This window comes from Macaca fascicularis, chromosome 2 (assembly GCF_037993035.2).
Source record: "Macaca fascicularis isolate 582-1 chromosome 2, T2T-MFA8v1.1".
NCBI classification, from domain to species: Eukaryota; Metazoa; Chordata; class Mammalia; order Primates; family Cercopithecidae; genus Macaca; species Macaca fascicularis.
Genome location: NC_088376.1, coordinates 97,227,002 through 97,239,780, shown reverse-complemented (window position 1 = coordinate 97,239,780; position 12,779 = coordinate 97,227,002). Strand labels below are relative to the sequence as shown.

The window sequence follows — 12,779 nt, the reverse complement described above, 5'->3', positions numbered from 1 at the left end:
AGACATACAGAGAGGATGGCAATATGAAGATGGAGTCATTGGCTGAAATGTCGTTACACAGCACACTGCTGTACTTTGTTCTGGTAGCCCTAGGAAACTAACACAGGGGCCCATAAAAGAAAGCTTGCAAGTGAGTGCAGGCTACTTTTGTGACTGGGGCTCCCCGTTATTCTGAAATGTTACAGGATCCCACACTCAGCCTTTAAGAATTCATTACAGTTTTAGCCGCTTTCTTCTTACCTACCTTTACAGTGCCTTCTCTTCCTCCTATGCTCTGCCAAAGGTAACACAGTTTCTGTGTCCTATCTCTTCAAAAGGGCTTGTCTCTCTTTGGAATTTCAGTTCATCTGATTGCCTTGTGACCTCAACTCTCTGATGAGCTCAAGAAACATCATGACTTTGTGGATTATCAAGATTTTTCTCATTGTTAGGATAGGAACAATGTTCTCTTGCAATATTCTACATCCTAAACAGAAGCAAAATTTTCAGCATTTCCTGAAAGATGATTCCAAGGGTTATTAATAGATTTTATGAGCGAAAAAGAATTGTGATTGCACATTTGGAATGTGTTAAGATACATTATAAATTTTCAAAAAAGACTGCAACGTTTTCCAAACATGTCATTACAGAACCCTTTTGGCTTACAAAATCTCTTGTAGTTGTGTCAGACATTCTGTGTACCATAGTTGAGGAGATAATGAGTTAAACGCCTAGACATATTTTTTTGTTCTCACTATATGGCAAAATTTGTGTCAGCAAACCAGTCGGGGGATATTGTCTTTCTGCCACTTCACCACTTCTAATGAAAATAAGATCTTTCTGCTTCTACATCACTTATGCTGGAAGACACAATGACCTTTGCATTACTTTTGTCTCTTCTCAGGTTTTCTCCTGTTACTCATGAAATGTCAAAACGAGGAGATATTTGACGTCTTAAAAAATGAACATAAAGTTCCATCAAATAAATACAATATGTAAAGCAAATTCAATAAACATATTTTAAATTAGAATAATGTATACTTACACGTTAAATATAACAACACAAATTTAATCAGCAACATGTTATACATAATGCTTTTGGTAAATACTTTCCCCTTATATGAGTTGTCCATTTTAATGGTTCTGTGGTGTTCTTAATGTGTCTCCTCATTTCCTTTCCTTGAAATACGTGGAACATAAATGGTTTTTTTAAACATCCATATTTCCATTATTTCCCTAAGTCTATGGTTCATTTAGTTTTCCTCTTCCCTGAAAAAAATGGTGTGGGACAGATGTGACTTCAAATGTAGTATTTATCTGCAAGTCAAAGATAGAAAGGATAAAGCTTTCTAAGAAGGAAGAAAAAAATCAAATAAGAACTAGCACATTTTGCAAATGGAACACCATTTAGCTAAATATTCTCATCTTTTGCCTCAAAAATACCAGCTTTGTTTAGTGAGGTACTGTAGAGTTTACTGAAAGGCCTGTAGTCTGTCCCCACGTTCCTTGCTTTATCTCTGGCCTGCAGACATGGCAACAATTCTCAGACTCAGTTTTAAATGACAAAAAAAAAAAAAAAAAGACAGAATTAGGAAAGTATACATACCATGAACAGAAAGACATGTACTATATAGTATCTATTAATTGTATGCACAGAGAGAGAGAGAGAGAGAGAGAGAGAAGCTCTTATTTTGGGTTACTGTACTGGTGAAAAATTTCTTGAAGTCTAATTCATCCGACTCTCAATCTTCCTACCTTGTTTAGTTGTGACTACATAAGAACCTATTTCTTTTTCTTTTCTTTTTTTTTTTCTTTTTGAGACGGAGTCTCACTGTGTTGCCCAGACTGGAGTACAGTGGCACAGTCTCAGCTCATTGGAACCTCCGCCTCCTGGGTTCAAGAGATTCTCCCACCTCAGCCTCCTGAGTAGCTGGGATTACAGGCATATGCCAGCACACTCGGCTGATTTTTGTATTATTAGTAGAGACAGGGTTTCACCATGTTGGCCAGGCTGGTCTCGAACTCCTGACCTCAGGTGATCTGCCCACCTTGGCCTCCCAAAGTGCTGGGATTACAGGTGTGAGTCACCACACCCAGCCAAGAACCTATTTCTAAGTTGCCAATTATCTACCTCAAAAGGAAGGAAGCCACAACCACTGTACTGTCATGCTACCTCATGATTAGAGGAGGAGAAACTGGGGTAATTAATGTGCTGGTTGGTATTTTTCACAGCTAACTTTCAAAAATATCCAATTACTTGGTTTAAATCAACTTTGGGAATGTCCTGGACATGATATAAGCAGAGGTGGTAGCTGTGACTGCCATCTCTCAAATGTAGCAGAGCCTTTATAATGGATAGACTGTGTACATTTTATGCCAATAGGAAATTTCCTAATACAGAAAGCAAGTTTTTTTTTTTTTTTTTTTTTTTTTGAAGAGTAATTGCACAATGTCTTATAGTTAAATGGGTTTTCTGGGTTTCTATGTAAGACTCAAATATCTGTGACCTGTGCCAGAGAACAGATTCTTGATTCCAGCTCAACCATTTCTGAGCAAGCTAACTCTTTCATAAGCCAAATTTATAACATGCCTTTAGCCACTATGCGGGACCTTCTGTACATTACTCACTTTAATACTATTACATTCGCTTTGTCTTATTCTCTTTATGTCTCCATCCTACATACTACATGCATTTGAAAATTTTTTTAGAACAAGGCAGGATATAAATCAATTTAACTAACTCATCTCCTAAAATCATCTTGAAATATTCAGCCCTCATAATTTGGGCTACAGGTCTCATTGTCCCAAATATGCATCTCTGTGAGTACAGGTTAAATTAACTCAATTAATAAGTAAGTTCTAAGGTCCTACCATGTGTCAGTCACTGTTCTCAGTACTGGGGAAAATACCCATGAAGAGAATGTCAATCAGAGATAAGTACGATGGAGAAAAGTAAAGCAGAGAAGACTAGGGATGCCACATAGTGAGGTTACAATTTTAAATAAGATGGTCAAAGAGGGCCTCACTGAAGTCACATAACCTCAAGGGCCTAAAGAAGATGACAGATTAAACCAGACAGATATCTAAGGCAATGGTATTCCAGGCACAAGGAATATCAAGTACAAAGGTCCTGAGGCAGAAGAAAACTTGACATTTCTGAGATCAGCTAAGAGATCTGGGCTGGGCAGTCCAGTAGATGGTAGAGAGGTAAGGAGAGAGTAGAGGCATATCAGGTAAGGCCCTAGAGACCATTATAAGGACTTGGGCTCATATTTGGAGTGAGATGAGAAGCAACTAGAGGGTTTTTGTTTGTGTGTTTGAGACAGGCTCTCGCTCTGTTACCCAGGCTGGAGTGCAGGGGCACAATCATGGCTCACTGCAGCCTGGACCTCCTGGGCTCAAGCAATCCTTCCACCTGAGCCTCCTGAGTAGCTGGGACTACAGGCGTGTGCCACGATGCCCGGCTCATTTTAAAATTATTTTTATTTTGTAGAGACTGGAGTCTCACTGTGTTGCTGGTCTTGAACTCCTGGCCTCAAGCGATCCTCCTGCCTTGGCCTCCGAAAGTGCTGGAATTGCAGGCATGAGCACTGCACTCAGCCAAGTGGAGGGTTTTAAACAGAGGAAGTTCAACAACCCAGAAGAACTTACAGTACTGAAATATCTAAGTGAAGAGTGGTAGCTGTGGGAAGAATCAGTTGACAAATATTTACTGATTCCCTACTATTTGCTAGGCAATTTCCTAAACACTGGGCATACAGTGTAATAAAACATGCATCAGTCACTGCCCTTCTAAAGGTTGCCTTGTAAGATTATTCACAAATGATTATATATGAGAAATAATTACAACTATGCTATGTTTGAGAAAAAATGGGTGATTTATGAAAGAATGATAGAGAATGGAGGTCTAATCTAGTCTGAGATATGGAGGAAGGCTTCTTGGAAAAAATAATATTAAATATTATTTTAAAAGTGAGACTATATCACTTTAAAAGTGAGACTGGTAGTATGAGTAGAAGTGGGTTATGTGAAGAGGAATAGGAGAGAGGAGGGCATTCCAAGCAGAAAGTATCTGCAAAAGCCCTAAAGAAGGCTGGGCACGGTGGCTTACGCCTGTAATCCCAACACTTTGGGAGGCCGAGGTGGGTGGATCACGAGGTCAGGAGTTCAAGACCAGCCTGGCCAACATGGTGAAACCCTATCTCTACTAAAAATACAAAAATTAGCCAGGCGTGGTGGCGAGCACCTGTAATCCCAGCTACTCGGGAGGCTGTGGCAGATGACTGCTTGAACCGGGAGGCGGAGGTTGCAGTGAGCCAAGATTGTGCCACTGCACTCCAGCCTGGGCGACAAAGCAACACTCTGTCTCAACAACAATAACGACAACAAAAACTCTGAAGAAAAAAAAAATGGCATTGTCAGAGAATTGGAAGACCATTATGGCTTGAGCTTAGTAGGCAAAGAATGATTGAAGATTTGGGGTTGAATTCTAAGGGCAATAAGATAATAAGAGTTTAGATCAGAGGATCAAAAATATTAGAACTGTATTTTAAAAAATCAGTCTAAAAGCAATGAGATTAGAGGGGGGAGGAGTAAATACAAAAAACCATTCAAGAGATATTGCAAAAATGTAGGCAAAGATGATAAAATAAATAAGGACGGACATGGAAACAAAGATGAATAATTTGAAAGATATTTAGGAAGCAGAAAAGACTGAATTTTGCAATGGATTAGTTTCATGAGGGTTGTGGAAGAAGGTCAGGGATAGCTGAACTTGCCTAACTACTCTCTTGAACTTTCTCATAGGTAGATCCTACTTCCTGCATGGAGAGGTAGTAATACCAATGCCATTTTTTGGCAAAAGTGTGGAGGAAGGAGGAACAACAAAATGTCAATTACAGATGGTAATGAGCCTTTTATGCCACAGCTGCCAATTGTCATAAACATAATAGCCTCGATTTATACAACCTTTGCAATTCATTCAGTCTCCATTAATGTAAGAAGTTTGGCCACGCCTGTTCAGGAAGAATGAGGCAGTTGGATTCTACATTATACATCTTCTGATAAACATTCATATTGTTAGGACTATATACATTCATATAATTTATAAGCAGAGAAAATTAATACCTTGCACAACCTTCTAACAAGCTTTAAATAATTCCAGGGCACTAAAGGCAGCATTTCAGTACACTAAAGCACTAAAAAATTAGTTCTTCATCAATGAACTGGAATGCATAACCCTGGGAAGCAGCAGCAATGCCCTATTGTTCATGGACACTATAATAAAGTCACCTCTGCTAATCTAACCAATGCTATCACCAAAGAGGGAGATATCTGTTTTTAGGAGTAACAGTTGAACAAGTTAATGTTAGTGAATTATTTATCTTAAATCATTAAACTAAAGATAAACCTAGTTACTCAAAGAAAGAAAAGAAATGGCACTTTCTTTTCCAGAGACCATCAAATTCCCAGTCATGCTAACTACATTCTTGATAGCCTCTCTCTACTTAGTCCTCGAATAATGCTAAATGGAGGGTTTTGTTTGCCATTAGGCCAGAAAGATACAAGAAAAAAAAATTAAAAAGCAAAATATTTGACACAATCTTTCTGCTAGTAGAGGTTGAAGCAACCTTTTAAATGCTATAACAGTCTGGGTATCAGAATAGATACTAAAATATTAAATATCCATGAGGCATACAGGCTTTATCTGTGCTACGAAATAAAAAAATATTTCAATTACACCATAAGTCAAATTGGTATTAATTTCTTTGTCACAAGTAGTAGTAGAAAGTGAAAAAAAATGCTGAGTCTCTTAGGAATCCAAATGTGTAGGAAGGCATTAGTGCCAAAATGGTACTCTGAGAACAGCAACTGATGGCTGGGCACAGTGGCTCATGTCTAATCCCAATACTTTGGGAGGCTGAGGTGGGTGGATCACTTGAGCTCAGGAGTTCAAGACCAGCCTGCATAACACGATGAAACCCCATCTCTACAAAAAATAGAAAAATTAGCCGGTTGTGGGGGCCTGTGCCTGTAGTCCCAGCTACCTGGGGAGGCTGAGGTGGGAGAATCACTTGAGCCCGGTAGGTCAAGGCTGAAGTGAGCCATGATCACGCCGCTGCTGTAGCCTGTGCCACTGCACTTCAGCCTGGATGATAAAATGAGACCCTGTCTCAAAAAGAAAAATAAGCTGGGTGCACTGGCTCACGCCTATAATCCTAGCGCTTTGGGAGGCAGAGGTGGGTAGATCACCTGAGGTCAGGAATTTGAGACCAGCCTGGCCAACATGGCAAAACTCCGTCTCTACTTAAAATACAAATATTAGCCGGGCGCAGTGGCGAGTGCCTGTAATCCTAGCTCCTCAGGAGGCTGAGGCAGGAGAATCACTTAAACCCAGGGGGCAGAGGTTGCAGTGAGCCAAGATCGCGCCACTATACTCCAGCCTAGGTGACAGAGTCAGACTCCGTCTCAAAAAAAAGAAGAAAAAAGAAAGAAAGAACAGCAGCTGCAACTCACAGGGGAAAAAAAGTACATTTTATTTAATGACCAAGTACACACACCTTCACACACACACATTTGTACATATAACTAAAACAATTTTTTACTCTTACCACATGGAATGCATTGTGAAATATTCTATGTTCTTTCATTTAAAGAAAAATGAGGGTCACATTTTAGTAAAAAAGTTTCACAAATCACTAATATGTTACAACATATAACTCTGATAACTGCTCTAGAGCATTAACAATGCTAAGCTATAATTTTAGGGGAATATATATTCGTGCTCCTTCTTAGAATCAGCCCATGATAGTATTTTAGGGACTCAACTCAGAGAAAAAAATTTAATATAGCCTTGTTACCATGTATCCGACCTGAATATGGTACATGCTTTCAGTGAGTTTAAATCACCTACCTTCCTAGACCCAAGATCTGAGGGAATGACTTCCAACTATGTAACAGGACCCTTTGTCTGTATTATACATTTTATATATGTCTTTTCATGTACATTATTTCATTTGATCCTCACAACAACCCTGTGAGGTAGGCCGGGGGGAAAATGTCAGATTCACTTCATAGATGATGAAGTTACGGTTCAGAGAGGTTAAGTGACTTTATTAGTTACCATATACCTAGTATGAGGTAGACAGAATAAGAACCACTAACTTTTGTGGTTGGGGACCCTTTTCTCTAAACCATATAGCTTCTGAGAGTATAATGTAACCCAAAATATTTTTGCCACTTCGTCCTAATTTCCTTATTGTTAATTCAACTTTTTTTGTTGTTTTTAGACAGAGTCTTGCTCTGTCACCCAGGCTGGAGTGCAGAGGCACGATCTCAGCTCACTGCAGACCCCGCCTCCTGGGTTCAAGTGATTCTCCTGCCTCAGTCTCCCAAGTAGCTGGGATTACAGGCACCCTCCACTACGCCCGGCTAATTTTTGTATTTTTAGTAGAGATGGGGTTTCGCCATGTTGGCCAGGCTGGTCTCAAATGCCTGACCTCAGGGGATCCGGCTGCCTCAGCCTCCCAAAGTGCTAGGATTACAGGCAGGAGCCACCGTGCCCGGCCTGTTAACTCAACTTTTTATAGGATACCATAAAAGTCCTAATTCTAAATTCATCATGTTAAATTTATGCTTCTCTATCAATGAAAACTTATGGCCACAGAACACATTTTTTGGAAAGCACTGTCTCCTTGGCTCTAGTCTATAGGAACATAAGCAATATGAAGCACCCTAGAAGCCAAGGAAATTGAAGAGAAGTCAGAGGAAGGGATATAAAATGGAATGTATGAATGGATTTTAGTCCCTTTAAGCTTGTACTTTTGTGAGAGGGTTCAATGGAGAGCTTTAATGCAGATGAGACTTGAAGCTTTTGAAGAAGATCTAAGTCTTGATGAGGTTATTCAAACTCAAATCTTGAATGCATAATGATGATAGGCCATGGTCTTCAAAAACGTGGTACTTGATGCTTGAAAACAAAACAAAACACAAAAAAAATTCTACTACAAGTCTAACAATTTTTTTAAGGGAAATTAAAAACTTCTTTTTGGTCAGTAATTAATCAGATTACTAGATACCATGCTAAAAGAAAAGGAGAACATCAAAAAAAAAGAAAAGGAAAAAAAATTTTTTTAAAAGGTACAGTAGACAGAACGGCTAAATATGTTCATTGGCTTATCTCTTTGATTAATACCCGTCACTGAAAATTGCAACAGAATTTAAAGTTCTTACAGAATCTCCCTGGGGCTGTAGTCAGATACACTGATTTAATGATAATTTATTGTATCTCTTTGATCTCTATCCATGGTATCGAATTGTCTTAAAGAGCTTTTGATCTCTGAAAGCACAGCCAAAATGCTTGTTGGAAGAGGCAGCATAAAATGATGTTGACTTTGTGGGGTAGGGAAAGAAACTGATGTGGAAATATTATGGTTCAAAAATATTGAAATATTTAAACAGGGAGAAAAAGAAACAATGCCTTCAAATGGAAAAATTCAGACCCCTTTGCAAGGTTCAAATGAAAAACATATAGTAAAAATATTGTAAACATGTGCCTGATGCAACAAAAGACAAGTTATAGCCCTCTGAAATTTTAGCTCAGTAAATAATTACCAGAGGCCTCTCTCCCTCAGGGGATACTAGCCTCTGTTCCATACCTCTCCCTTTTTTAGAAGAGGTTTTTAATCTCACTGACTTAATTTTGTGCTCATTCTGTTTATCTTATATGCTTGTATAAACCTGCCTAAAAACGAATAATAATAGCAGCTAATATTTACTGAGTCTATACTTTGTGCCAGGCACTGCTCTAAACCCTTTATGTAGATTAATTCCTTTAATCCTCACAACAACCCATGAATTAGATACTACTATTGTCCCCAATTTACAGATAAAGAAACTGAAGTACAGAAAAATTAAGAAATTCAGGTAATTACCCAGCTGATAAATAGTAGAGACGGGATTCAAACTTGGGCTCTCTGGCTCCAGAACAGAAAGCAACACCCACCACTCTACAAAACTGGTTTCAATACAACAAAATTTACCAGGACCGGGGCTTTATTTTAATCAGTATTGTGCCATGTCACAATCTTTCACTTCATGTTATGATTAGAAAGCACAGTGAATAATGTAAATTCCCCAACAGTAGTAATATAGAATCCATTTCAGCAGTCACTACTCAGAAGTGACACCCTGTGGGAATGTCAAAGCAGTTTAAAAATGAAGCATGCACTAAAATATTATAGTGATAAAGGATTCTGACAACTTTATTCCTTGTTTTGCTTAGGTATATTTTCTATAACCTAATTTTTGTAAGGTGGATATGAATTACTTGTATAATTTTTAAAAACTTTTTTCAAGCATGCCATCACCATTATTAGCATTATATATATTAAACTTACACTAAAACTATTAGATAAGTTTATTCTTGCTCTACTTGAATAGCCAAAAATTTTTTTTAACCAAGATAGAGTCAGCTTTATGGTAATAATGAAATAATAACAATAGCTATTTTTACTTAGGCAAGACTTTATATACATTAACCTTCAGTAAATTCCTTTTTACAGCTGAGGAAATGGAGGCTTGAAATGAATAATAAAACTTAATTAATAGACTGGAGCCCAGATTCAAATCTGTCTATATTACTCTAGAGTTTGTGCTCTTTCCACTATACAATGCAGCCTCTCCAAATGCCAAAATATCTATCCAGCTGTCTTTTGTTATTAAACACACTGAAGAGATCTTTCTAAAATTCAGGTATTCTTCCCTTCTTCAATAGAAAATACTAAACATAAATTACTTCTTTTCAGTCAGGGTTATCATTTTGAATATCCATTAATATAGAGCTGTTTTCATCTTATCAAAAGGACTCAGGTTGCTACAATTTTAAATTCGCTGGTCTGCTTTATGAGTTTTTTCTTTTTTTCTTTGCCTCTAATAGGAGCACCTGGACTATTCATGATTTGTTACTTCTAATATGTCATGGAATTAGATGCCAGCTAATTAAGCCTATCAGAATTGTGTCTAAAATAAAAGTAAACTGAGTAAGGATCTGAGAAAAGCATGTTGATTTTATGTCTTATAATTTGAAGTTCAAATAATTTTAAAATTTATGTCCTAGTTATGGGTGAGGTGAGGTTGATGGATAAGTGACCAGTGGATATGTTAGCTATCAGTATTTAAATATAGGAATAAGAGGTTAAACCCATCTACAATAAATCACTTTATTACACTACAAAAAAGTTTTTAGGATTTGAAAGAGGCCTCCAGAATAATCTAGTACATTCTTCCATACAATGAAAAATCCCCTCTACAGTGTTCCTGATGTTCAAAATCTGCTTAAGCAACCCAAATTACCAGGAGTTCACTGCCTCTCAACACAGTCTGCTTCACTGCTAATTATTAATAGTTTTATACTTTCTCTTATTTTGAATGAAATTTGGCCTCAAATAACAAAGAACAAGTATACTTCCTATGGAGTTTCTCCAACCCTTCCAAAGTCTTCTAAATAGTTCCAGTCCCCTCAATCTAGATCATTACAATTGCCCTTTTATAGGATCAAAACATTGATTAAAAACAGTTCTCCTGTTCTGCAAGGTAATCAAATCAGTTTTTGTGCATTAATGTTTTATAGGTTAATGGGATCTGTTTAATCTTGGTCATAAACAATTGGAATGCTAGGAAAGACTTATGTTCTAGTTCAATTCAAATTGAACATCAATAAATTTTTGAGTTCTCTATTCTTTCTCCCCTCCCCAAAACAACACAAAACAGAATCTCAAAAGATATGGTTAACATAATAGTTTATGTTGCTAGATTTTAATTTTCTCACTTAAGCTTAGGTCTGCCTTCTTGTCATTTCAACTCTGTGAATAATCTTAAAACTTCCAAAATTATTTAAGCTACTCGCAAAATCATGAGTTAGCCTATGACAGGCCCAGCTCTAAGGACTTAATGCGCTTTTTTTTTTTCCTTATTGACTAACTGGATAACCTCCTATCTGGTTTTCCGGAATATATATATATATATATATATATATATATATATATATATATATGTATATTCTCTCTTTATCTCTCTCTCTATGTGTATATACACATACACACACATATTTCTGGAATATATATATTCTCTCTATATAAATATATATGTTTCCAGAACATATATGTATGCAACATACATAGATGTAGATATTATATACTATATCTCTATGTACACACATATATACACACACATATAGAAGCATCTTTCCTCAATTCTGTGTTCTCTACATGTAACTTTTACATTCAGGTTCATCTCCTTTCTCTCCATGTCACCTTTACCATATTCTATCCTCTTGATTTAGGAAAACAATCTGTCCTTGGATTCAATTCATTGCTATCCATTCACTTAGCAAGAATAAAGAGTCTTACTCTAGGCATCGCACTCACTGATTTCCCCTTCATGATGATAGTGATTAATCCCAAGGACATTAGGAAACAAAGCATCATTTAACAGAGATGAGTATATGCAAAATACTCTGCCAAGTTTGCCCAGGCTGGAGTGCAATGGTGTGAGCTTGGCTCACCGCAACCTCTGCCTCCTGGGTTCAAGTGATTCTCCTACCTCAGCCTCCTGAGTAGCTGGGATTACAGGCATGTGCCACCACGCCCAGCTAATTTTTTGTAATTTTAGTTGAGATGGGGTTTCTCCATGGTTGTCAAGCTGGTCTCGAACTCCCGAACTCAGGTGATTCACCCACCTCGGCCTCCCAAAGTGCTGGGATTACAGGCGTGAGCCTATAACTTCTTCTATTCTACTAATCATGATTCAACCACTAGTTAGCAGCCTTCATTATGATTTTTAACAGACACACAATAAGTGGTATCATATAGGTATGTATCTTACAAAGCCTATTCTCAAGCAAGTTTCTAATAAAATCCCTATTAAAAAATAAAGATTATTATATATTTAAATTTTTCATATAATTCATTTTACTTATCTATTACTACTATTCCAAATGTCCTACAATAAAAGTATGGGAAGACAAAAATGATTATCGAAGTAAAAGTCACCAGAATTTTCTGCTGCATTCCCAAGGCAGATAATCAGCTAATTAAAAGTAATACAAAATGACATTACCAATTATATAAATTATTTTTCTGGTTTACTGATTTTACTAACAGAACAAGCCATTCTTCTCAATGCTTTAAGCCAGTTCTAAACATCAAGAACAAAGTAAAATAATAATGAGTTGTTTAAAAAGTCCCTAAATAGCAATTCAAATAAAACAAAGTTCATCCTATTCAGTAATACTGTGAAGTTCAGAATTATGCCACAGCAATACTAACCTAGCTTGCAAACAATGGTAACACCCACCATATCACCTGGTCAGGTCAGCAACACTCAGTATACTGTAAATGAATACTGAATTTGGCAAGACTAAGCATTTAGTATTCTTAAGATCTTATTAATAGTAACAATCTAACGTCAAGGTTTAAAATCTATTACAATGGATTGGAATAGATTGCAGCTCTGAAAAAATCTTAACTCATTTATGTAACCCTACTTCTTCTAAATAGTCCAAGTATTATAAGAACAGAAAGTCATAAGGGAATAGTAAAAGACTCTCATAATTGTTAAATTATTGTAAAGACTTGCTGTTTGTTTCTTAGTATTATGAAAATACAAACATGCTCATAGTAAAAAAAAATCAACCCACCAGAAATAGTATACGGAAAAATTGTGAGATGTGAGTCTCTTCTTCCTAGTCTAGGCCTCTAGTCTCATTTCCCAGGGTTATCTGTCAATAATTCCTTACGCTG

General features: G+C 37.0%; 1 protein-coding gene across 8 annotated transcripts in view; it reads right to left on the bottom strand.

Moving 5' to 3' along the window:
* The window catches only part of MAP3K13 (mitogen-activated protein kinase kinase kinase 13), a 190,092-nt gene that overhangs the window by 173,464 nt on the left and 3,849 nt on the right, over positions 1-12,779 (bottom strand). The window contains exon 3 of one of the 8 annotated variants that reach the window (XR_012430960.1): positions 6,492-7,948. The exons of the other annotated variants lie outside the window; for them this stretch is intronic. The gene's annotated coding sequence lies outside the window, so the exon portion shown is untranslated. Of the gene's footprint in view, positions 1-6,491; positions 7,949-12,779 lie in introns of those variants that run through there. 8 annotated transcript variants of the gene reach the window in all.